Source organism: Augochlora pura, chromosome 5 (genome assembly GCF_028453695.1).
Source record: "Augochlora pura isolate Apur16 chromosome 5, APUR_v2.2.1, whole genome shotgun sequence".
Taxonomy (NCBI): domain Eukaryota; kingdom Metazoa; phylum Arthropoda; class Insecta; order Hymenoptera; family Halictidae; genus Augochlora; species Augochlora pura.
The window spans coordinates 6,116,308-6,139,649 of NC_135776.1; the positions used below are offsets into that span (position 1 = coordinate 6,116,308).

Here is a 23,342-nt window from a genome sequence, read left to right on the forward strand (position 1 = left end):
TTGCGTCAATTCATTTTTCAACGTCGAAATTCGCGAAGAATTCATTTACTCAACGTCGGCGATATAATTGCTTAAATTGTTCGCCGACGTTTCCTGTAACGATAAGTCTCGGTAATCGGAACACACCGTTTTCAGAACTTCGCGAACGAAACCGTCGGAAATGGCGAATTCTCTCCGACCGTCTCGAGAAGGTAGAAAACACGGCGCAGCTTGATCTTGTACCGGCGAGGCGCTCTCCGCCGCAGAATAATGTTGGGATCCGTAAAAAAGAAATATAGGTTTCTTGTTTAACATGGAACGGTACCCGGAGGAGTCAGACGGCTCCGGTCTTAATAACGGCGAAAACGTAGTAAATTGTGAGATGGCTGGAGATTACCGTGCAATACGTTATTCTTTCGTCGTAACGGGAATTGAATTGCTAGCTGCAGGTTCGCGTGTCATTCTCATCCTGCTAATTCTGCTACCATTCACGGTGGAAAGATCTGGGAATCCACGAAACGCGAGTCCCCCATGATAATGTTGCCGCCAATAATTACTAAGAAATGGTAACGATCCACAGAACGCACGGTGAACGAGACTCGGATGCATTTGGGCCCAGATAAATCTCAATAATAATAATAATAATAATAATAACGACTTCACTGATCGACAAATTAAGTTTGATATCAAGTTCATAGAAAAACTGGCTGACTTTAACAAATAGCTGAAAAAATATTAATGAATGCAATTCTAAAAGAGCCTCGGCATATTGTTTAAATTATTGTCTTAATTTCATTGTACCACTTTTCTTGAAAATAAATTGTGAAGCAGGGGAAAAAAACTGTCACAAAGCAGCATTGTTTTTCATAAAACCGACAGCTGTGCCAAGGTACCCGAATCACACACGCGTCGAAACGGATATTTCGCCTGACCGGAAAAGGCGAACCGGAAGGATCGATCGTCCCGAAAGGTCACCGCGGTTCAAGCGCCTCGATCGCTTTCAATTACGATTCAGCCCTTGTACGATTTTTCTCGGGACTGTCCGGAGGTAATCGCGGCCACTTCGAACGTCCGATTAATTGATGAAACGTCGACACATCGCGGAACGGTGCTCAACCACGACGATCGAGGCGATTCCGGTGACGCGCAATAGGCTCGAGACTGGGTTATTGGGTCCAAAATTATTTTAACGTTACATCATAACGTGTAACATATACATATATAAGTAAATTTGCAAACAACAGCCAAAAATTGATTTTTCAATTTTTACGTTTAACGAAATTGTGTTTTCCCTTTGAAAAGAGAACCTATCGAGGCTACAAAGTACGAAATATTTCAAATATTATAGATATTATATTGTAAAAGTCAAAAGATGAAATTTTGGCCAGAAATTACCGCTTTCCGGACAACTGTGCGACGCTATGCGTCGGGCTAAAACAACGGCACAATAATAAACGGGGGAGGGGAGAAGAGGGGGGGAAGTTACGAGAATAGAACAATGTGGTACGAGGTTCAACGCGCCAGTTTGGCTCGCGATACGTAAATGAACTTGTCCACGGAAGTGGTGAACGAACCAATAGGATCGACAGCGGGCGCATATGGCCGGCCAAGGCACGCGCACATGGTGCACACAAGGGGTGCAACCGCGATGCAATCGTGCACACGATTGATTTTCTTTTTCGGTCTGGCGATATTTCAGGGCACGACCTCCGTGTAAACATTACGCCGCTTTTGCGGAATCGTTTGAACACGCGTTTGAACCGTACGCCACGCGGAAATATTTCAACCGAAGGCATCTTTTCTGACCTTATTATATCGTGTAATTATATCAAATAATTATGAAATAAAATAATATTTTATTTGAAATAAGTAAAAGTTAATTACTTTTTTTATATATATTTGAAGGAGCTTTAGCTTGAGAACGTATTAAAAAATTATTCATAAATTCCGTCGTTCGGCGACTGGCATTTGTTTTTTATCGATCGATTTTAATGAAATTTTTAGAATCTAGATCACGCGAATATTAAAACTGATTACGTTTGTAACCTTTAACATATGAGATACGATGGATCGTAAAATTATTGGTGCGTTCTGATGTTTTTGTGCTAATGAGAATTGAAAATGCAGCATATGCATGTGCTCTAGATTATTTCAGGTTAAGCTGTCATGTTAATAGTATGTTGGGTTGAAGGTATCGTTAAAATTACCGTTAAAAGCGATAAGGAAAAAGGGAACATTTTGTGGACATAGAAATATACCAGTCCCTCTTCGAATTTGTACATTTGTTTAAAAACTTTTACTGTTTCAAGATTTTACTGTTCTAAAAATTGATTGATTATAAAATTCGTTATTTTAAAATTAACAGTTTCAAAATTCATTATTTTAAAATTAACAGTTTCAAAATTCATTATTTTAAAATTAACAGTTTCAAAATTCACTATTTTGAAATATTGACGTTTGAAAATATTCTGTTTCAAAAATGCATTATTTCAAAATTATGCAGGGCCAAAGATCACTATTTTAACTGTTCGAAAAATGCACTGCTACAAAATCTACAGCATGGAAGTTGTGATATAATTCTTTATAAAACTGTCCACGAAGTTGGAGTACGTGGTGCACAGGTGGTTACCGGCACGTAAACCACAAGAGTCGCTGAACTTACGGAAGACAATAAAGCAAGATGGGAATTTTTGATTTCACATTGGAGGCACAGATGGAAAGTGGTCAGAGTAAATCCGTTTTCCGGGTCGTTAAGCTACATCGTTGCGGCCGATGCGTATGGAGACGTTTATGTAGTGCAACAAAATTCCATTATGCCACTTTTTACAATGATGTACCAATGCACAGGTGGGGAAAGAAACGAGAGGAGTGGAAGGTTGAAGAGGTCAGCGAAGCGTGCCGACGAGCATCCGCTTCCGCAGGATGTACGATTGTCATTTTCTTTTTTAGACTTCGACCGCGGCGCAGACTATTGCCGATTCATTGAGAATCCGTTTGACGAATCCAGAGGAAATTAACGTTTCGCGGGGGGCCACTAGATTAAGCAATTATTAGCAGATCGTATTATCGTTAGACTCTATAATCACTGGATACAATTACCGTTAGGTGCTATTGTCGCTAAATGCTATTATTACAAGATACTATTATAGATAAAATTCTGTTATCATTAGATGCTATTATCACTGAATGCTATTTTCATTCTATTATCATTCGTAAATTACTGTTTAATTTAATTTTTATTAATACGAAATACTTAACAAATCTTTATTTTGTGCATCAAGGCTGCACTTGCATCTATATTAATTTATAAATACTTTCAATACATTAGTGCAATATATATTTGTATACGAATTTACAGAAATAAGTAAACATTGTTTTTTTTTTACTCGACAAATTTTTACTTTGTGCACTAAAGATCCTATTGCATCGATGTAATCTTTTGTGTAGCAGTGGAAACCAAACTGAAAATTTCGCAAATTAATACTTTACGCATTAAGAATTCTGTTGCATCTACCCATCATCAAATGAGTATGAATCGTGCTATTGAAATGAAATTTATCCGTTTGTCTTTGAAGAAGGACGGTGTCCAGCGTTCCGAAGAACATACAAAACGCAAAACGATACACGCGATCGAATTTCATCGAGAAATATACGGTGCGCGATTGTACTGGTAACACTAGATCTGCGCCATTTAATTAAACTAGTCGCCGAGCGAATTTAAACAGAGATTCTCCTATTATCCGCGTCCAATAACAGTCTCTTTCGAAGCATGCAATATAGAAAAACACCGTCGTAATCGATAATCAATGTTTCATTTTTATAAAACAATTCCAACATGTTGCAAAACCTAAAATTCATTGTTCAATCGAGAAGATAAAAGCGAAGAATTTTTCGAGATAAGTCACAGCGAGCTATCGCTGCGATAAGATACCTTCTGATAAAAAAAAAGCTGCTCATTAATTTAACATATTCGAACGCTGACAATAAATGAAAAATTATTGCGCTTTTAAATTTAATTAATCTACAGATTATTCGCGGACTACCGTCCAATGTTGTATTTATAATTTATCGTTCGTTCGGTGTTTTATTCATAAACTAACCGGTTCATCCGTTGTTATATTCATGATCCATTGTTCGCTACTATATTTGTAATCTATTGTACAAGAATATTTCCATTAAATTGTGCGAATGAAATTTTAATCGAGGAACGTACATTTCGGATAAATTCTTAGAATTCAATTTTATTCCGAAAATACTTCGAATCAATTCTTCCTCTTACGGTATTTCGAATAAAATTTTATTCGATAAATATTCCAACGTATTCGAATAAAATTTGATTCGAACAATGCCGAACCCCGCTCCGATCGCGCACGCCTAAGAGCCGATAACGACCCCATAAACTCGTGGAAACCCGTCGAAAAATGCGCGTTTTTCCAGGGCCGATCGTTTACTCGAAATTTTACATAAGCCATGGTAGAAGGTACGCGAAGCGGTCACGGTAAACCGCGGTCTTTAAGCAGCTTCCAACTCGGCACTCCGGCATTCTCTCCTCTCCCGGCGCTATCAGCGGACAAATAAACCGCCTGAAATATAATGCGTGGAATTTCTTTAATTTTCGCCTAACAAGCTGCCCCGGTGCAAGACTCCTACGTGCGCCGCCGCGGCAACCGATGCAGGCAGCACCGATGCACCGGCGAGGGTTCTCTCTCTCTCTCGCGGTTAAGTTTCTCTTTTTCTCATTAACGCTCGAATTACTCGGCGAGATGGCGGGGCGCGTAAAAGGCCGGTCAAAGCGTAGCGAAACGTCCGTCGCCTCGCTTTATTAGGCGATCGCCGATCTACTAGCACAGTGTGAATGCAAACGAGCCCTCCTCCTCCCCCCTTGCTCCTCCCGCCTCTTCCTACTGTCGCGGGCCTAACTCGGGCCGGGCCGAGAGCAAAACCCGTTCCGACGTCTCCGCGGCCGCGGTTATCTCTCCACTTTGTGATGATAAAACGGAGAAAAGGACAACCGGGACGCGGCCGGACCAGACGATAGTCTTTATTGCGAAGGGACGACACACTCGGTACGTCGTTAGTTCACAGACGCTGGTTAGAAATTGTTGCATCCGCGGATCCGCGGTCGTTAATTTCGGTTTGTTCGGTTTTGGTTGTTACCTTAGTTCCTCTGCCATGTACAGGCAGTATAACTTTCCGTTGCTCTGTTTTTTTTTCCAACAATTTTAGCTCGAATTGCCTACTTTGTAATCTCATGTTTGCAACATTGTGCGCTAACTTGATTTAGTTCCTCTCTGCGAACCATTTGTTTTTTATTTCAATCTTATTTTCAATTGTTTCTACTTTGAGGTCTTTGTCTACCTTTGTCTCAGCATTTTGTCAGTTTCATAATTTATTATTTTCTGCACTATAGAGGATATTCTAATAATAATTAGGAAAAACACATTGCACCATTTCAACGCCAAATCACGAACCTCGATAAACGACAAATCACATTCCAATCCGAAAAAACACAATTACGTGGTCCGTTTCAAACGAACCACCCTATGCATTATTTAACAACGGTATTAAATGTCCCAACTTCGTCTCCAATTACTTCCGATAATCGTCGTCTAAGAGAGAACTTGATTGGACGTGGTCTTGCCATTAAATTGCATCGGCATTCGATTATTGCCAGAATTCGCCAAAATTTCACACAAATTCTCCTAAACTCCGTACAGATTCGCCTAAACACCGTCCAGATTGGGAACAGCTGGATTTGGAACACGTGTTCCGATTGAATTACTAATAAATTCCACTTTCCTTACGGGCGTCGAGGATACACTGTAATTATCTTGAACAATTACTTCCATGGCCTACATCACTCTCGACCGTGCTAACCAGGAAACGTGTCGTGTACGAAGACCGCGAGTCTCGTTGTAAGTACAACACCGTGAAAAATTCTAATCTGTTAACCGATACAATGGTTTAACGACTTCAGCAATTACGAACACCCTATATATGCAATATTCCTAGTTCCTGGAGCACAATGATTGCAGGCGGCCCGTGGGTCGAAAATTGACGAGTTTGACTTGGCATCGCGTTTCGGTCGCGGCGAGATGATATAGGGAGCCGCGCGCCGATTTATAATCCATATAAATCATTCGGGGTGGGCGTCGAGCGAACGCCGAGAAGAATTTTCACCGCGTGAAGGGTCAACGATCTGGAAACGAACGTCGATCCCTCGCGCTGGCGATCCCGAAGAAACTCTCGATACGGAAGAACTTCGTAGACCCCCGCTCGTCTTTATTAATCCCCCGGCCCGCGATAGGCCCGATTGTTCCTGATAACGTGTACGTGTTCGCGATTTAACGCGGCTTGTGTTCTGTGCAGCCGCGTGATAAGTCCGGGGCTACGAGGAAATATTTTACGTCGGCGAAAAGAAAGTTAGAAAGCAGGAACAAATAAAAAGAGACGAGAGCGAAAGAGAACAGAGTGATAAGGATTTGAAAAGAATGGAGAAAATGGAACGTTGCGGATCCTGCTTCGACTGCCAACTGAACTTCTTTCGTTGAATTATCTGTTGAGAAAGTATAGCCAAGTATCGTTCATTCTTGTTTCGAAATCGTGGACCATGTCATGTTTTGTAATTAAAGTTGGCCATTATTCAAATTGTTTCGAATACTATTTATGGTAATTATCCGAACGAATACGCTTTAGATGAATATTTTACTTCTTGTGATAGGCAACAAAACATATCCACACTTTATTCATTATTCTATCTATTTATTTATTCGAACAATTCTTTATTGAATAATCACGGAAAATTATAAAAGAAATGTTCGTTTTATAAGATTGCATACCGCGGTCAAAAAATAAGGGAATAAGCAAGAAAGACGAGAGGAAATGATGGACGACAAGGAGATGATGATTAAGCACGATAGATACGATCTATCTAGGAAGATCGATACAGTTCTCGAGAGTGGCAGCAATCACTGATACGAGATGTGCACTGAAGCAGGGATGCAACCACAGCTGGGTAAAAATATTCCAACCGAGAAATGCAAATAGCAGCAAGTACTATTTCTTTCAACCATGCATATTGCATATGCTTCCTTTGAAATGATTAATTTTACGTATATTATGTATATGTTTGTAACGTTTGTGCTTGCACTTGAACAAAATTTCAAATAATTCATAGAAATTTGGACACACGAAATACTATTACAAATAACTATTTCCAGTATATCTTAAGAAAATGCCATTGTAATCAATAATTTTCTTCGTCATAACGTACACAACTATTCGTTATCAAGACATACACTTATCTATATGACGTCAAATAAATCTTGAACTATTACTTCATACAGACAAGAGTATTTCATCAACTATTTCCAATGTTACTTTAAACATTTTTACCCGAGTCTGGATGCAACATACGGCGTTCGTGTTTTGCTTTGTTGCGAATTCTGACGAGGCATGCTCTCGGCTCCGGCACCAGTTTCAAATCTTCCGGCTCGATCTTGCCGGTGTTTCCGTAACGATCGTTAGATAACACGGTCTCGAACGCATTAGACACTGACTTGATTAATCATGCGGACGTAATCTGCGCGTGATGCTTCGCAACGCATCTTTAAGCAAGAGAACGATTGGACTCGGTTCGGTTTTTGTCGGCAGAAAGTGCGGAAGAAGCGATCAGCCTGTGGCCTGCATGTTTTCAAGCTTTCCATCAGACTTTTCGAAGGAAAATGCAACTTGCCTGCAAGAAAAGCGAGAATATTTATAGTTCTGAGAACCGTGTAACTCATTTTATATTCGCTTTTGTAGTGTCGACAAAGTATGATAGGTGCATCGAATGCATTGTCCATTAAAACAATAAAAAATTTGAGACAAATATTAAAGACAATTATTAAATAGAAATATTAATTTTAAATATTAACTTCAAATATTAATTTTAAATATTAACTTCAAATATTAATTTTAAATATTAACTTCAAATATTAATTTTAAATATTAACTTCAAATATTAATTTAAAATATCTTAAACTATAAATTTGAAATATGAATTGAAAATGATTTCCAACTCTTCCTAGAATGAGAAGTATACGCATATATAAGATATAATTAAGATAAATTAACGTTGAAATTGTAAAATTAATGCTCTCAAGCTATCCTTCCGACTTTCCTAAGGACAATGATCCTAGGGAGAAATAATAGCGGGAATATTCATAGTTCTGTGAACTGTACGACTAATTTTGTATTGATTTTTACGGCGTTGGAGAAGAATAGCTAGGTAATTGCATCGAATGCATTGGCAATTGCACCGAATGGCAGTGCAACCGACTATGTGGTCACGTAAAGGGGATAGTTCCTTAGAAACATCGTGGAACAGTGAATGAAAGTCGATTATTATAGCCTCGGGATAGTTATCTATTGAGGAAGGCAAGTGCATACCGTGCATTCGATAGCGATGCACTTCACATAGTAAATGCTTCGTTGCTGGCACAACCACAGCTCAGCAAAATTAAAAGTGGAATCTTTCGTACGCTATTGTTACGGGACGCAACGGAGGAAATTAGCAAATTAATTATTAATTTATTAATTTATTAACTATACCGCGGAGACACTAATTGTATAACATACTTAACGGAGTTTAAAAAATACAGAGATTAATTCTGGTACTGACAGAACTGAACTTTTATTGATGGAGTCGCGGGTTTGTATACATATTGTTATGGAGTGGAGCGATGTTTTCTAGTGGGGATTTCCAGGAGGTCCGAACGTTTGTTTTGGGAATGATGCCCGGCTTCTGCTTCGCACGGGCGATGTTTTCTATTGGGAGGTCCAACCGTTATCGTGAATGTGATGCCCGGCTTCCTGCTTCACACTATCAAGGATTAACGAAGCTGCTATTATACGTTATAACTTGTAATACACATTTATATGCTATTTTTATCTGAATTATCATATCAGATGCAATGCAGTTTAGTTAAAATAGTGTTATTATACGTACTATCAAAACTATCGAATCGAATATTATACTTTCATTAAGCTATGTTATCTTACACTTTTATCGAACTATAACTAATATTATAATTTATTATACACTTTCACATGTTATTCTTATCTGAAGTATAGTATCAGACGCTATGCAGCACAGATAAAATAATGTTTCTGTTCCGAAACAATTTATTAGCAATGTAATGTATCGCAATTTGTATTATCGTGTACTTAAAACTGTTTATATTAAAAGTGTTCCATTTTCTTATCTGCATTACTGTGATAAAAATACAATTGTCATTTTAATAATGCATAGTACAACGTGCAATAATTTAAAGTAACCTCTAACTATACCTGGAAAAATCGCTTGATGACGAAAGGATTTTCCTACGTTTCATATCCAATGGAACTTAATATTAATAAATAAAATTTTCTTAGAAAATTAATTTATAAACGACAACCAGAAGAAAGGATTCCAATCGTCGTTTCTGCAGCAGTACGTGATAATTGCAAAAGAAGAAATCGTACGGTTTTCTTTTCTTACCTAACTTTAGAATGTCACAGTAATCAGCTTAAGTATGAGCGGCCTACCTTCGATAGTGTCTTCATTTAAGAGAAATGTGTTTCTCTTAAACCGAGTTATTGCAAAACCACGCGAGAACGGTGGAGAGAGACGGTTTTTGTTCAAAAGATCTTTTCTTAATTACGAAAAGCTAATTATCCGGATTGGGCGGTTTCCATTGCTCGCGGAAAAGAAAGCTGGTAGGCCTCATCGAGGAAAAAGTAAAAGCACTTAACGTGAAATTTTTCATCGTAGAACTTGTTTCCTAGTGCGAGCTGTAATAACTACTGCCGTAAATAGTTAGGCATCGTATCGCGGTTTTCGACGGAACTGCCTATTTCCGTTCCGATGCGTGTTGGGAAACTGCAAGTCGTATCATCGAGGGTTTCGCATTATCGTAAATTTCAATATTTTACTATTGTATCAATCCAATTTGCATTACGAAGGTCGTTCACGTAACATAAATGAATTAATTAACGCTGTTATTTCCGTAGGGGCTTACAGCATCCTTGGAAATATTCATTTGAAATATTAATTGGTAATATTATCCTAAAATATTCATTTAAATTTTAAGGTGAAAAAGCTCAACTTTAGATTGAAATTTGAATTTAAAATAGGAATTATAAATATCAATTAAAAATTGTTTGCCGAGTTCGATTATTTCTCTTGAACGAACTTTTCGATACTTTTGAAAATGATAATTAAATTAAGGGGATTGCGTGAATGAAAAAGACATATTGTTTGTTGGAGCAACAGCGGGCTTTTCTGTTGATAATGCTGATATAAAATTGCGATTCATGCTGCTGATACAAAAGAGCGATTCGTGTACCGATATAAAACAGGGATCCGTACTGATTCAACGTTGCAAGCTGAGACCACCATTCTTTGCGACGCGTATAAATTACGATGCACCACACAATGTAGCAGCACGCATAAGTCAAGCATGTCCTCTTTACTAACAAGGTTCGACATAAGTGGGTCGTGCGATCTACTCGTTTCATTGGCGCTTCTTTTTAATACGGCGAAGATATTGTCCTCGAATCGAACGTATTTTTCGCGAACAACTACTATAATGTCGTCGTATACATTTTCATTTCGTTCGTTCACAGAGATGCATTTAATCTAGTAACTAAATGTACAGTCTATTAAAAATAGTAAAGTAAAAATTTACTGTAACAGTCGCAAGACCTTCATGCGAGACGTGAAACATTCATAAGAAACAGAAATTAAATAAATATTTATTTCATCTCTTGAATATTTTAATAAATTGAATGTAATAGAAGATTCAAGGATTATTATTTTAATGATATATTCATTTCTGTCATATACGCATAAAATCCGCAATTTATTCCTAATGAGTATTGAATTTAATATACAGTTTTCAGTTTGATCGTAATTACAGTTTGCGAATGTTCTTGCTGTTTATTACGGTCTGTTGTCCAATTATTTTGTTACTTTTTAATCGCTGCAAGTCACTTCCAAGGCGTGCCATTAATTAACATCGAAATGCGCCAGGTCATTTGAAGTTTTACAAAGCATATTGTTTTGCCAATTACACGGGAAATATCGTAATTACAGGAAATACTTTTTCACTGTGAACGCTAGCGTCGATTTATATATTTAATACAATGTCCTTCTTGTAAAAAAATGCAACTGAACAGATTTTGAATATTCTCATTTAAAAAAATATATATTGCAGCTCAAACACTGGTCAAACGATCTACAAAAAGCCAATAAAAAATAGTCAATCCTTTCTTTATAAAAAAGTCCCAAAGACCTAAAAACAACGGTACTAGATCAATATACTTCCTCAATTAGAAGAAGTTAAGCTGTCGTATCAAAATTAAGGAACAATACAAATATGTAATGATTCGAGAGGCTCTAAAACGTCGCAACATGGTGCAGTAATTAAAATTCCCATAGCAAACAACCGCACGAGAGAGAAACAAGTCGCTCTTAAGCGACAGATAATAATCGGTCATCCTTAGAACAATGGGTCGGCAAGTAGGCAATCAGTCGTCCCGCGAAAAATATATTTCCACGAGGACTGCGCACGCGTGACCTCTATCACAGTGATTTAGTGAAACAACACACGTTGCATCGGGATCGCAAGAAGTGCATACGCCGACACACACGCACACACACACACACACCGCACCGGTTTCCGCGTGCAAATGCCACGGTTTTGCCAGTCGGCGCAGCCTTGTAACGCGAACGGCTGAAACAGTGGTTCGTTTCCGTGCAAACGAAGTGCAAACGATCTGTAACGTTGCATTACCCATTCGATCCAGCTCGTACCGCGATAGAATCCGCCAGAATCCGATGTTGCAAAACCACGTTCGACCAAGTCGGCGAAATTGATAACACCGTGCAACAAATGTTCCCGTTCTCCCCACCTTTTTTGCACCCGGTAGTATGGTTTTCTGATACACGTACGAACCGGAAGATAGTTTTGCCCGTACGGAATTAATAGACTATGGATTGTACGTGTTTATGGGAAAATTGTGTAGGCGTTGCAATTGAAAACAGCAGAAAGATTAAAGGAATTTAAATATGTCTTTGATAGAGAAATTAAAATTTTAGTACATTTTTGATTGAAATTTAACTGGAAATTTTATATTTATATTCTTATTTAACTGGATTTTAATATTAATGGATTTATGCTGATCGTATTCAGAGCCGTTCAAATGTTTCTACGATCGGTAGATAAATTTTGCAATTTTAATTACACGTTTTTCTGACAATACTTTATAGCATATTCGTGGTTGCTGAACAACCTCGAAATCCAACGATTGATCTATGGAGGACCTTGATCTTGCCGAGAGAAAACCAGTTTCGCAACAACACCATGGTCTTAGGCCTTCGCACTTCCGTACTGCCGATGCAAATTAGGCATTAACAGAAGGTAGAATTACATAATCGCTACAGTACAATTGGATAAACCCGCTTTCCTCGAAAATTTACCGTACAAAGCGATTCTTCGGGAGCTGTGCATATAGTAAAATAAATTCTCTTACTTTAATCTACAACATCATTGCAGTCGTTCGATAATTATGTCTACTGAATCATTCGAAATCAACGATATCTTTTTCTCCGTCTGATAATTTTCACATGACTTATACATTTCTGCATTTCTCACATGCGATTCACAGTGACTTTATAATTTTTCGAAATCCATAGAATAATTACATTCTTATCATATTCTTATCAACATTCTTCTCCTTATGGTGAACGATTGTACAGTGTTTTAACATGCCCGAGCCCGCGCACGGTGCATTCCCGAGCGCGAAAATTCAGCAAGATGTTTCAGTAATCGAAACTATTTCTGTCCTCACCTCAAGCCGCTGCTGGTCGAAGGTAAAAACGATCTGACATTTGATTCGACAGGTAGCAAGAGAACCGGATAGTGAGTCAGTGAGACTCCGAGCGAAGGTTATCGATAAAAATGACGCTTTTTTCCTATCGAATTGGCTGCGAAATGAAATCAAGGCCGTTCAACGGGGCGTGGAACAGCGGCGAATTCCGGAAAAATTCAGACAGCTTTTGCGGTCGCACTGGGAATTTCTCATTCGACGGCAATACGGAGATTTTCTGCGTCGTCGTCGATGCGAAGACTGAACAAATTGTCTCGATTATTTACACTATTGTGCAATAGCTCGTTACGTCGAATTATTCAACGTGTCCTCGGCCACCGTGGCTGCGAGCATCGATATTTTTTAAGGAAACTTTTAGTCAGTCTTTTTACGATATAATAATTAAATTTACTCACAAGATTTATTAAAACTTTTTACAATAATTATCAATTTAATTTCACGTGTCCGCAATTTTATATTTCTGTTTAGTCTAGTTGTTGCTGCATTATTTCCTCTCGATCAAAGAGACGGCGAAGATCGGTTACCCGGTTATCATAGATATTCCAATTTAGTCTTTCCGTATTGTTAGATAAGAAATTGTGAAACGAGAGTATGAATCACGTTAATCTTACGCACAGGTCGGTCATTCGTTTCTTATTATACGATACGACTTCCTACTAAAAGTTGATTTGTTCCAGCTCGTAATCGTGCCAATCGAAGAGAGAAAATCCCGGAGAGGTAGACATTGCTATCAGATATATGTATATGCACAGTGAAACACAGAAGAGGAAGTGCTTTTTCGTTTTGCTGCTATATGAGTCACCGAGTTCTCAATTGTACAGAAATCCGCGACGTTTTGTCAGATAGAAATAGCCTTTTAACCAGATGAAAATGTCTACGAGCTAAATACGTCGAGCCGCTGTCTGCGGCCCAAATTCGTGGACCAAATTACGTGTCTCTCGAAAAGAATGATCAATAAACTACGGATCTTCATGTAAAATAATCTTGAATCAGCGAAAGCCGAATCGGTTGATGACTTTAACTGCTTCATAGTGGTACTACTTTTAATTGCTTTTACCATTCTCTCATTAATTAGTTTACTGTTAACATGCTTCTGAAGTATAATGATCGATCGTTGCGGAAATCAAATGAAATTAATAATTAATGTACATTTTATAATTATACTTTATGGATGAAATATTTTACACAAATTAAAGACAATTTTTCATTGCAATTTCAATTTTAGTATAGCTGACATTATATGACATATTAGGAAATAGAAAAAATAGTAACAAAAGCAATGATTAAACAAATACAGCAAAATATAATCATTTTCATTCATTGCTTATAGCAGGAGAATTTTTTGAGAAAAATTATGAATGTGAAAGTAGCAGCTTCATCCTCTAAATATGTGCTTATGCTGATCATGACAACACGTTAATTGCAAACAACTTTGCTAAGCTACAAATGCAAATATCTCGTTGTAAAAATTCGGGAACGACCGAGAAATGCTTGGAAAACCGCAAATCGTTAAGTTTCTTCTGCGACCAGTTCTCTGCTTGGTTCCGGTGGTCTCCCCGCCGAAGAATTGCGGTTCGGTATTTTTGCGAGCAGAAGTATGTCAAATATTGATAGGTTTTCGTGTTGCTTTTCTGTCTCGGTGAACGAGAAAGTGGAGAACCGCAGGTGTCTAGGACAGAATTTAATGTCTTCGAAAATTTCAACACGCCAACCAGCGAAAGCGTTTCAATTTTCCCGATATTTCCACGTTTCTCTATTTCTATACTATTATCACCTACGACCGTATAATTTATTTTTACATTTAAAATAAATAAATACATTTTCATACCGAACCATTCGAACGCTGCGAGGGAACTGTAACAGTGCTCCGACCAGAACTTTCTTCTCTGCACTGAATATCTTTTTTAATACGCATCTCCGAAATCGTAAATAATCTGAAAAATCATGCTCGTAGCACATAACGCGCGCTGCCGGTTCGTAAACTATCGGCATTTGTAACACGCCCAACCGAAGCTATCGTTTCCCCTATCAACGGTAAATCGACTCGAACGACGACGTTAACTCGAAAGTAGAAATTCAATTGCACGGCATCGCGGTGCCGCCGGTGTCTACGCAAACTCATTACGGGGTGCGTTGCGAAATTCATTTTTCGAAAGTGTGTTGGCCATCAGGTGTCATTAAACGATGACCGACGATTCAATAGACGGAAGTCCGTCCGCGCGATTAACGAACCGACGCATTAGCGCTTTTTACGGCCGAGTTCAACATTTTCGACGTGGTCATCTTTCCGTAATTACCAAAATAGAATGAGCCGAGCAGGCTGTTCCGTTAAAGCGGTATCCTGGTCTGAGAACTATTAAAAATGTATTTCCCTTATGGCGCTTCCTTGAAGACTGTTCTTAAACATTTCCGAAGCAGATGGTTTTACTTCGATTTGTAGAATAACGAAATTATTGAAGTGAAACATTCCGAGCGAAATTTGTATAATATTAGCGATATTGCTAAACTAAAAAAGAATATTATAATTCAAATTTATAACAGAAATTCCAAAAGACCGTAAGTGGTTCCCGTCACAAATTCGTATAATCCGGCAGTCTGCTCACAGTATTGAAAGTCGACTGAAACGCAATGGTGAGTCACAGGACAGAGAAATCCTGTGGAAATTGATACGCGTTTGGACTCTGCGTTTCTCATTGAGGAAAAAATAGAATTCGATTTAGTTCCGAACAATCTCTCAAGCATCCTCGAGCACCGGCGAAACGGAATCTTGTACGGTAATTAAAAGCCTCTCAATCTAAATAATGGAGGCCTCAAGGGGTCGTCGTCTGGCAGACCTGGTTTATCAATTACTGCGCTTTAAAACTTATGGGACATGAGAGAGGGAGAAAGAAAGAGAGAGAGAGAGAGAGAGAGAGAGAGAGAGAGCTATTATAGCGCGAATGCACGTGCGCGGAACGAAATTAAATCGTGAATATGCACACGCGTAACAATAGAAATTCTGAGTGAAGCCTGTCAGGCTCTGGTCATTATTCCGGCTTTTTCTAATATGGAATGCATTCGGCAATGGTATGCAGCACTCATTGTTCCCTAATTTCTTCATTACCTGTTGACGTCCAAGACCGAACATTTCCATTAAGCAACAATTCAACTTGCCCCACCAAGATCATTCACTTCTTTAACCATTTTCATTTACGAAATGGTAAGCTCGATTAATTTTACATTTTGCAGGTTTATACATCGTAACGTCGACTGTGCGCGAGATTTCTATGTGACTGTCACGATATTTCTAAAATTAGTTATAATTGTTTCGTTTTTTAAAAGAATTCAAAATAGCACACATAAAGCTAGGAAAAACTGAGACAGAAAAAAAGAACTGATCTTTTGGATATTTCAGACTAGAATTACGTGACGTTCAATTTTGTTATTTTATCGAAAACAAAAGTATCCCATTGATAGCAATGTTCACTGTTTAGCTTAACAGTTAACAAGAAGTGACTTGTTAGTGTTAAAAGTATCGTTCGGTTTCCTTATCGTACGCGCATGAATGGTTCTACTGTACCCAAAGACAGACAAAGACACAGCGGTTTCTGGGCCCTAGCCAAGTACAAAGGCCCGAATATGATGGAAAGCGACTGTCGTTCTCGGTGTAACATTCCGTCGGACGTCGCCGTCGGATCGGTTCGCGTTTAGTTTCACCAGTGAAATGCAAACCATTCTTACCGACCACTGAAAGTGCCCGGTGAAACCTCCTAGTCTTCCACTAATAAACACTCCGACGTGTATTTACACTATACAAGCGTCGGACACGTCCTGCTCGTCAAGCAACGGGGCCAGATGTGTGTCGAAGGGTTGGTCCCCGGCACAGGATGTCTACTTTTCCTGTTGCACGCGCGTGCTCCGGCAAACGGAACTTTCTTCCCCGGTCTCCGCCGCTAACCCAGTTTATTCATATTTATCGCCGCTGCGTTTATTTACTCTTTGTCTAATAACTCGGCGAGGCGAGCTCCTTGCAATTTTCCATCATGATTTTTCTGCAACAACCGTCTTCCCCTTCTTTTCTTCGCAACTTTCCTTTGCGATAGTTCCCTGCTATCTTCGCGAATTTTCTTTATATTTCCTTTTGTTATTATACTTTAAATTTCACCTTTGGGATTTTTATTTTGCACCTATCTCTTGATATTTTTCTTTGTAATTTTACTTTGAACATCTTCATTGTAATTTTTCTTTATAATTTTCTTTTGCAATATTTCTGTATATAATATTCTTTGGAATTGGTGCTTGCAATTTTACTTTGCAGTTGATGTTCGTAATCTGACTTCGTACAATTCCTTTGTCATTATCCATGGCAATGTTCCTTTACAATTTTGCTTTGCGATTATCCTCTGCAATATAGCTTCACAATTTTCCTTCAATTATCCTATGCAATATTCCTTAGGATTCACCATTGTGATTTTTTTTATTGAGATTTCATCTGTTGATTTTTCATCTGAGCAATTCTTCCCCGGTCTTCGCCGGTAACCCAGATTAATGATATATATATATATATATATATATATATATATATAGCCGGCGCGTTTATTTATTCTTTGTCTAATAACAAGGCGAAACGAGTTCCGAAACGTTCGAGCTGCTAGATTTGATATCTACATAATGTACCTATATGCATCCTGGCTTATCTTGGCTGGCAGAACGTAAACCGATCGAACCGAGTGTCTACCGTGCTACCATGTGCTGATGCAAAAATAATTGTAGTTCGAGCCTGTCGATTTCGAGACGGTAATATACCTGTGACTGTGATTTATAGATCGAAGTGAGAGCTGATGGATCCTCCGCTTTTGCCTTCGAAAGGCGCACTGGGAAATCTTCGAAAGTTGTCTCCGTTCCTGCATATTATTACGGCAAATCAGAGTGGCGCGGGATTACAATCGAATTACTCAAGAAATTATGATCACGAAATAATTCAATTACATTGTATTACAATCCTACCATGAGTCAATTATATTGTAATTTTATGTATCCCTGATAAAGATCGCTAGACAAAGTTGCAAAGTGTAGAGAACAAAGTCTAGAAGTACAAAAATGTTGCAGCCTTCTCTGTACTTTATTCAAATCGTTAAATAAAAAAAAACGCATTTTCATTCGACCTCTGTTTCTTACAACAGACTGAACGTTTTCTATTTGGCACAAAGATCCACAGTCTAGACACGCATAAGTCAGTACACTGTTTACAAAAGACAAATGAAGTATTACAGCGGGGGCCAGTCTTTGAAACATCGTGTATCTATTTAAAGTTCTCCAGTCTGGCTGCCGAAAAACACCTGTACAAACAGACGAAACGATTCATACGGCTCCGTACTTGCAGCATCGCGGGCGTCGAACAATTTTTAAAACGTAATTAAAATTTTTGAAAGATGATTCAGATTTTTCGATCGTGATTCAGGTCTTCGTAAACACGATTAAGATCTCTGTAAACGCGATTACGATATTTGCGAACATGATTGTGACCTTCGCGAGCGTAATTTAGATTTTTGTAGGTGATTAAAACGGCGTTGTTGTTGATAACGAGAGACAAAAGGCTCGATCATTGCACGCGCGAATTGCCAGAGACGAACTCGGCTGACCTTAGGCGAAGTTCCACTCGTGAACCATGGCGCGGCGTGACACGTGAACAGTTTTCAATGCCAACAACTCGTTTCCTGTGCGAACAATGCATGCAACTACGCAATGTGCTGCACCCTCCCGATGTTCGACGTCACTCGGTTCTGTATCGCTGATTTTGTTTCGATGGAGAACGATCTCGTGCGGTGGAACGCTTTGATGAGTTTCGGGCTTTCGAGAACCCGCTACAGTCTTTAATGACGTGTCATTTATTATTAGACTGCGGATTTTATGCAGTTACGGAATTAATTGCGATTTCGTTCTTGCGTTTCGCATCGAAGTTTTATGCTGTGCGAAACGCAGGAACGAAATTGTAATTATTTCCGTAACTGCATAAAATCTACAGTTTTTTTGTACTCTAGAATCCATATACTCTTAATTTGACGTAATTTGTTATTAGGCTATGGATTTTATGCAGCTGTGAAATGAATTCCAATTTAGTTCTCATGTTATGCACGACATAAAGCTTTGATGAGATTTTTACGCTCGAGAATCCAATATAGTCTTCAATTTTGCTGAATTTATCATTAGACTGGGAAATCTATTTAATACAAAATTAATTGCAACTTGGTTACACTATATAATGTGGTTATGAAATTAATTATGATTTGATTCCTATAAATTGCACATTTTATTCATCAACGTGCTGCAAATTTTGTGCAACTCTGACATACATGAACTGTGACCTTGTTGAAAATTAATTTCGTCGGATCGTTGTAAAAATCGCTGATTCCTAAAACAGTATGAAAAAATGCTTTGCCAAAGACATGCGGTATTGAGTGTGCAGATTCCGACGCGGATCTAATTGCATTTTAAACGAAACCATCGCGTCGAAAGTGCGCGCTCATTAGGTCCATTATAACAGAACGTTAGAAAAGTATGTAGTGCCTTCTTGGATTCACACATTCGATCAATAGTAATGATTTCTCACTGTCTACTCTAACGAGGCAACGGGAGAAATGCGAGACAATGGACGGTCTGGCGGACAATTACTTGAAATTTAATGAACAATAACCGAAACACGTCACCGAATGCACCAAGCCTAATTTCAAAGAGCGCAGTATCTACTTTCACTTGATCTAATTGTTCTTTTTCTTCCAACGATACCATTCTGTTAGAAAATGGAAAACAATTCGAAGCTGTTCTTTTCTACATTTGACAAATTCATAAAATTTTAAGATTCGAAAAATCGTAGGAAATATAAAATGCTTCACGAGATTATATGTTCCAACAAATTTTCGAAGCGCTTCGAAGTACAATACTTTCGAAGATTGAAATCTTCCGCCAACGATGACATAAAAATTAACATATAAGAATGCGCAGACATCGTACAGTATGTTAATTCGAATGTCGTCCAATCAGCGAGCCAATTAAAGCTGAATTTCATTCTAAGAGCAATAAAACGGCTACAAAAGATCGTGCATGAAATTTTATGGGGTCGTTACATGGAGAAACCATTGGTCTTTAAATGCGTGGTGATTCGAGCCACGAAAAAAGAATTGTTTAAACGTCGTAAACACGGTTCGACCAGAAAATTCAAAACAAAAGTTTTACGAAAAATGAAGTCGGCAGTTCCGTCCACCTTTTTACACTGTTTGACCCAAATTTTTTAATTTACGAACACTGAAATTATAAGGATACATTTATGGAGAACTTGTTTGATTTCGTTTCTGAACAAATTAAAGTGTCTAGAAAGAATACCATAAAGAGATATGATAAAAGACATTGACAACTGAATGATCGAAATTTCTGTCACAACCTATCACCATTCGAGTTTTATAATTTAATAAGAATCCGGAAATTGTATAAACATTTATAAAACAGGTCGCACAACTACACCTCTCGATTTTAATTCGACTGAATCGAACGCTTGAGTTCCATGAAATCATCGAGATCGCAATCTCGGCTACACGCCGCAGCGTGCCAGTCGAAGTGTTAAAGGATTCGTATAAACGATGATTCAAAACTGTTAACCACGGCTGCAAACTGAAAGTGGCCGGGCTCCGTTGGCCCAAGGTTGCTGATGCTTTTCAAGCTTCGCCAGCGTTCGAACGTAGGCGTGCATTGTCATAGTTTCGCGTTGTCCGAGTTCGAATGCAACATCGGCTCCGACGATAACTCGGCGTTAACACGGCGAAACCGGATATAATATTCAAAACGATCCGCAGTCGCGGTTTAGGCGAGCCGGCTTTATCTTCGCAGCCCTCGCCGGGCCGCTATCTTTACTGTCTCGCGCAAATATTCGCGCGGTAATTCGCACCGCTGAATTTTTACGAGCGCACACGCGTCGCCGCGACTCGATACAAACGCGACGACGCGAACGCAACACGCCCTGGCGCTTCTCTTTCTCAACGCGGGTCGAAAGTGAACAGACTTGTTAATTTACTTAGAAACTGTGCCTGCGGAATCGTTGTCGAACACGGATTTCACTCCGGAGACCTTGCGCGATCCTACAGTCTCGCAATTTTCCTCTGCGCATTTTCTTTGCGATTTCTCTTCGAAACGTTTCTTTGGACATTCTTTTTACAATTCCTTTTTCCTATCTTTTCGTACAATTTTTCATCGTAATTCTTTCCGATTCTCCTCGACGATCTTTTCGTCCAATGTTTCTCTGCAATTTTTCTTTGTAATTAAACTTTGGAATTTACCTTCGCGATTTCTCTTTGCAACTGTCGTTCGCAATTTCAATTTGCAGATCTTTTTCGCAATCTCTCTGTCCAATTATTCTTTGCAATTTTTTCTTGTGATTTTTCTTAGCAATCTTTCATTTTTCTTTACGAATTAGTCTAGAAATACGGCAAATTGCGTAAACATTCGCAGACTGTTGATTAAAATTGAACGACCTGAACAATTTCAATCGAGGAGTCCACTGGTTACGCAACTTTCACAGCAGCACAATGCCCTTTATTATACCTACATGTTCACGTTTATTCAATGCGAATTTCGCGGTTGTTCCTATTAATCCTCTTTTGTTACTTCACACTGTTTCGATTTGAATATCAACTCGTTCCGTTTTGTATACCTGAATAGAATGGAATAATGGCGTCGTTGTTTGTTGCGTTCTGTTTCTACAGATTATAGTTGTTCCTCTCTCATGCAATCGTTTCTACATCACAGCACAATAAACAGTTTAGATAAGCGTAGCAATTGTTTCATCAAAATTTAACTTCCTCGTTTTGCATCGCTTTAGCTTCTGCTAATTTTTAATTACATTCCCATATCGCATGTTCTCTCTCACATCGTTTGCAATTGTACTAATTTCTATACGAAAGATTTAATTATATACGAGAGATAATTACACACTATTTTAATAGTGTTACTTATTATTAAGTAAGGTCTAATTTTTAATTAAAACCTTTCATGCTTCTTCATTCGGCTGTGCGACGAACAAGAGACGAATCCGTTCCTCTAAAAAAAGAGCGTGTAGGTGTCAGAAGGCGTCCACGATTGAAACGCGTCCATAAATGGAAATTGCGCGAACGCGGGGCCCGCGTGCGGCCGCAACAAGAAAATTGAATTATCGGAGCGATCGTTCGCAGTATTGGTTGAATAATGGCAGATAAACAAAGGTACATAATCGCGTAACACGCTTTCTAATGCCTGCAACGAGCTCGGACGAGTACGAGCACCGTGCATCCATCCAGTCGCCTCGCGCGGCCCGAAAGTGGGACACGTTCGGCTAGCGCTTTTTAACAGTTCTGACAATGGGTATAAGCGGCTTTATTGCATCGTTTACATCGAACAGTTTTTCTACATTTTTTTTTTATTACGGCGAGCTGAGTCATAAGCTTCTTGGAAAACGATGCTGAGCCTGAATACCACGGCAACGACTCCCCCTGCGCGGTAATTATTCAATGTTCTCTCTTCCCTACTTTGTTGAATCAGCCTCGCTGATCGCTAATTTGTCTTTCGAGGAACATGAAAAGCATTGAGGTCACTGGAATTGTTGCTAAGATTATATTATATCGTCGATGTAATTATCTCGAGAATAAGCAAAGCTTCTAATTTTTATTATAAATCACTGAGATATACTGAAATTATTGATGTCTTGTTAGAGTAAATGTGATACACTGTTGAAACCCCGTAGAGGCGTTAAATAAGATCGTTTGTACTCTATAAAGTTGTTTCGTCTCCGAAGAAACTATTTAACAGCGGGCGGATCGTAAATAATCTCGATATTACCTGATGACAAAAAACATGACACGTTAAACCTACACTGTACTAATGGGCATTATATAAACCTGTTTAGCGGCAGATCTTTATGATCTCGCGTCCACAGAAATTAAACGAAAGTTATAGCTTTCTTTGATGCGTGTGCTGTCTCCAAATAGAAAATCGAGAAATGAGAACGTGGACTGGCTGGAATTCGATATCAAATCGATTACGACGTAAAGAAAATAAATCTCGCCGGTGCGCGAGAAAGAACTCGCACGTAACTACTACGACCACCGTCGGCAAGAAAGTAAATTCTCGGGAAGAAAAGTGCGGCAGTAAAATCGATGTTTATGATACATCGACGCGCTGGATAATTAACGAATTAACATAAATTAGAAAATCTGTTGTTCGCGGAATTTATGCGTGGCGAATTCCGCTTTAGCGCGCGGCCGTTCGGCGGAAAACAATGCGCTATTAAAAACACGTACTTCGTAACGAGTCCGCTAATTATACCTGCGCGTTTTCTTTGCTGATATATCGATCGAGGATTTTTCTACGTTTACAAGAAAAGTATGCTACTGAAACATGCAGACAAAAACTTAGAACATAGACAAAGTTTTTGATAAAAATTGGCTCCG

At 38.7% G+C, this 23,342-nt stretch overlaps 1 protein-coding gene and 1 long non-coding RNA gene across 2 annotated transcripts in view; one reads left to right on the forward strand and one right to left on the reverse strand.

The window, feature by feature from the left end:
• Positions 1-23,342, reverse strand: part of LOC144469988 (uncharacterized) — a gene marked incomplete at its 3' end in the record, with an annotated part of 41,780 nt that overhangs the window by 2,184 nt on the left and 16,254 nt on the right. The window lies entirely within an intron of this gene.
• Positions 11,733-13,277, forward strand: LOC144470233 (uncharacterized). The gene is made up of 3 exons (XR_013494087.1): positions 11,733-12,023; positions 12,272-12,422; positions 12,905-13,277. It is a non-coding gene; the product is annotated as an uncharacterized LOC144470233 (long non-coding RNA).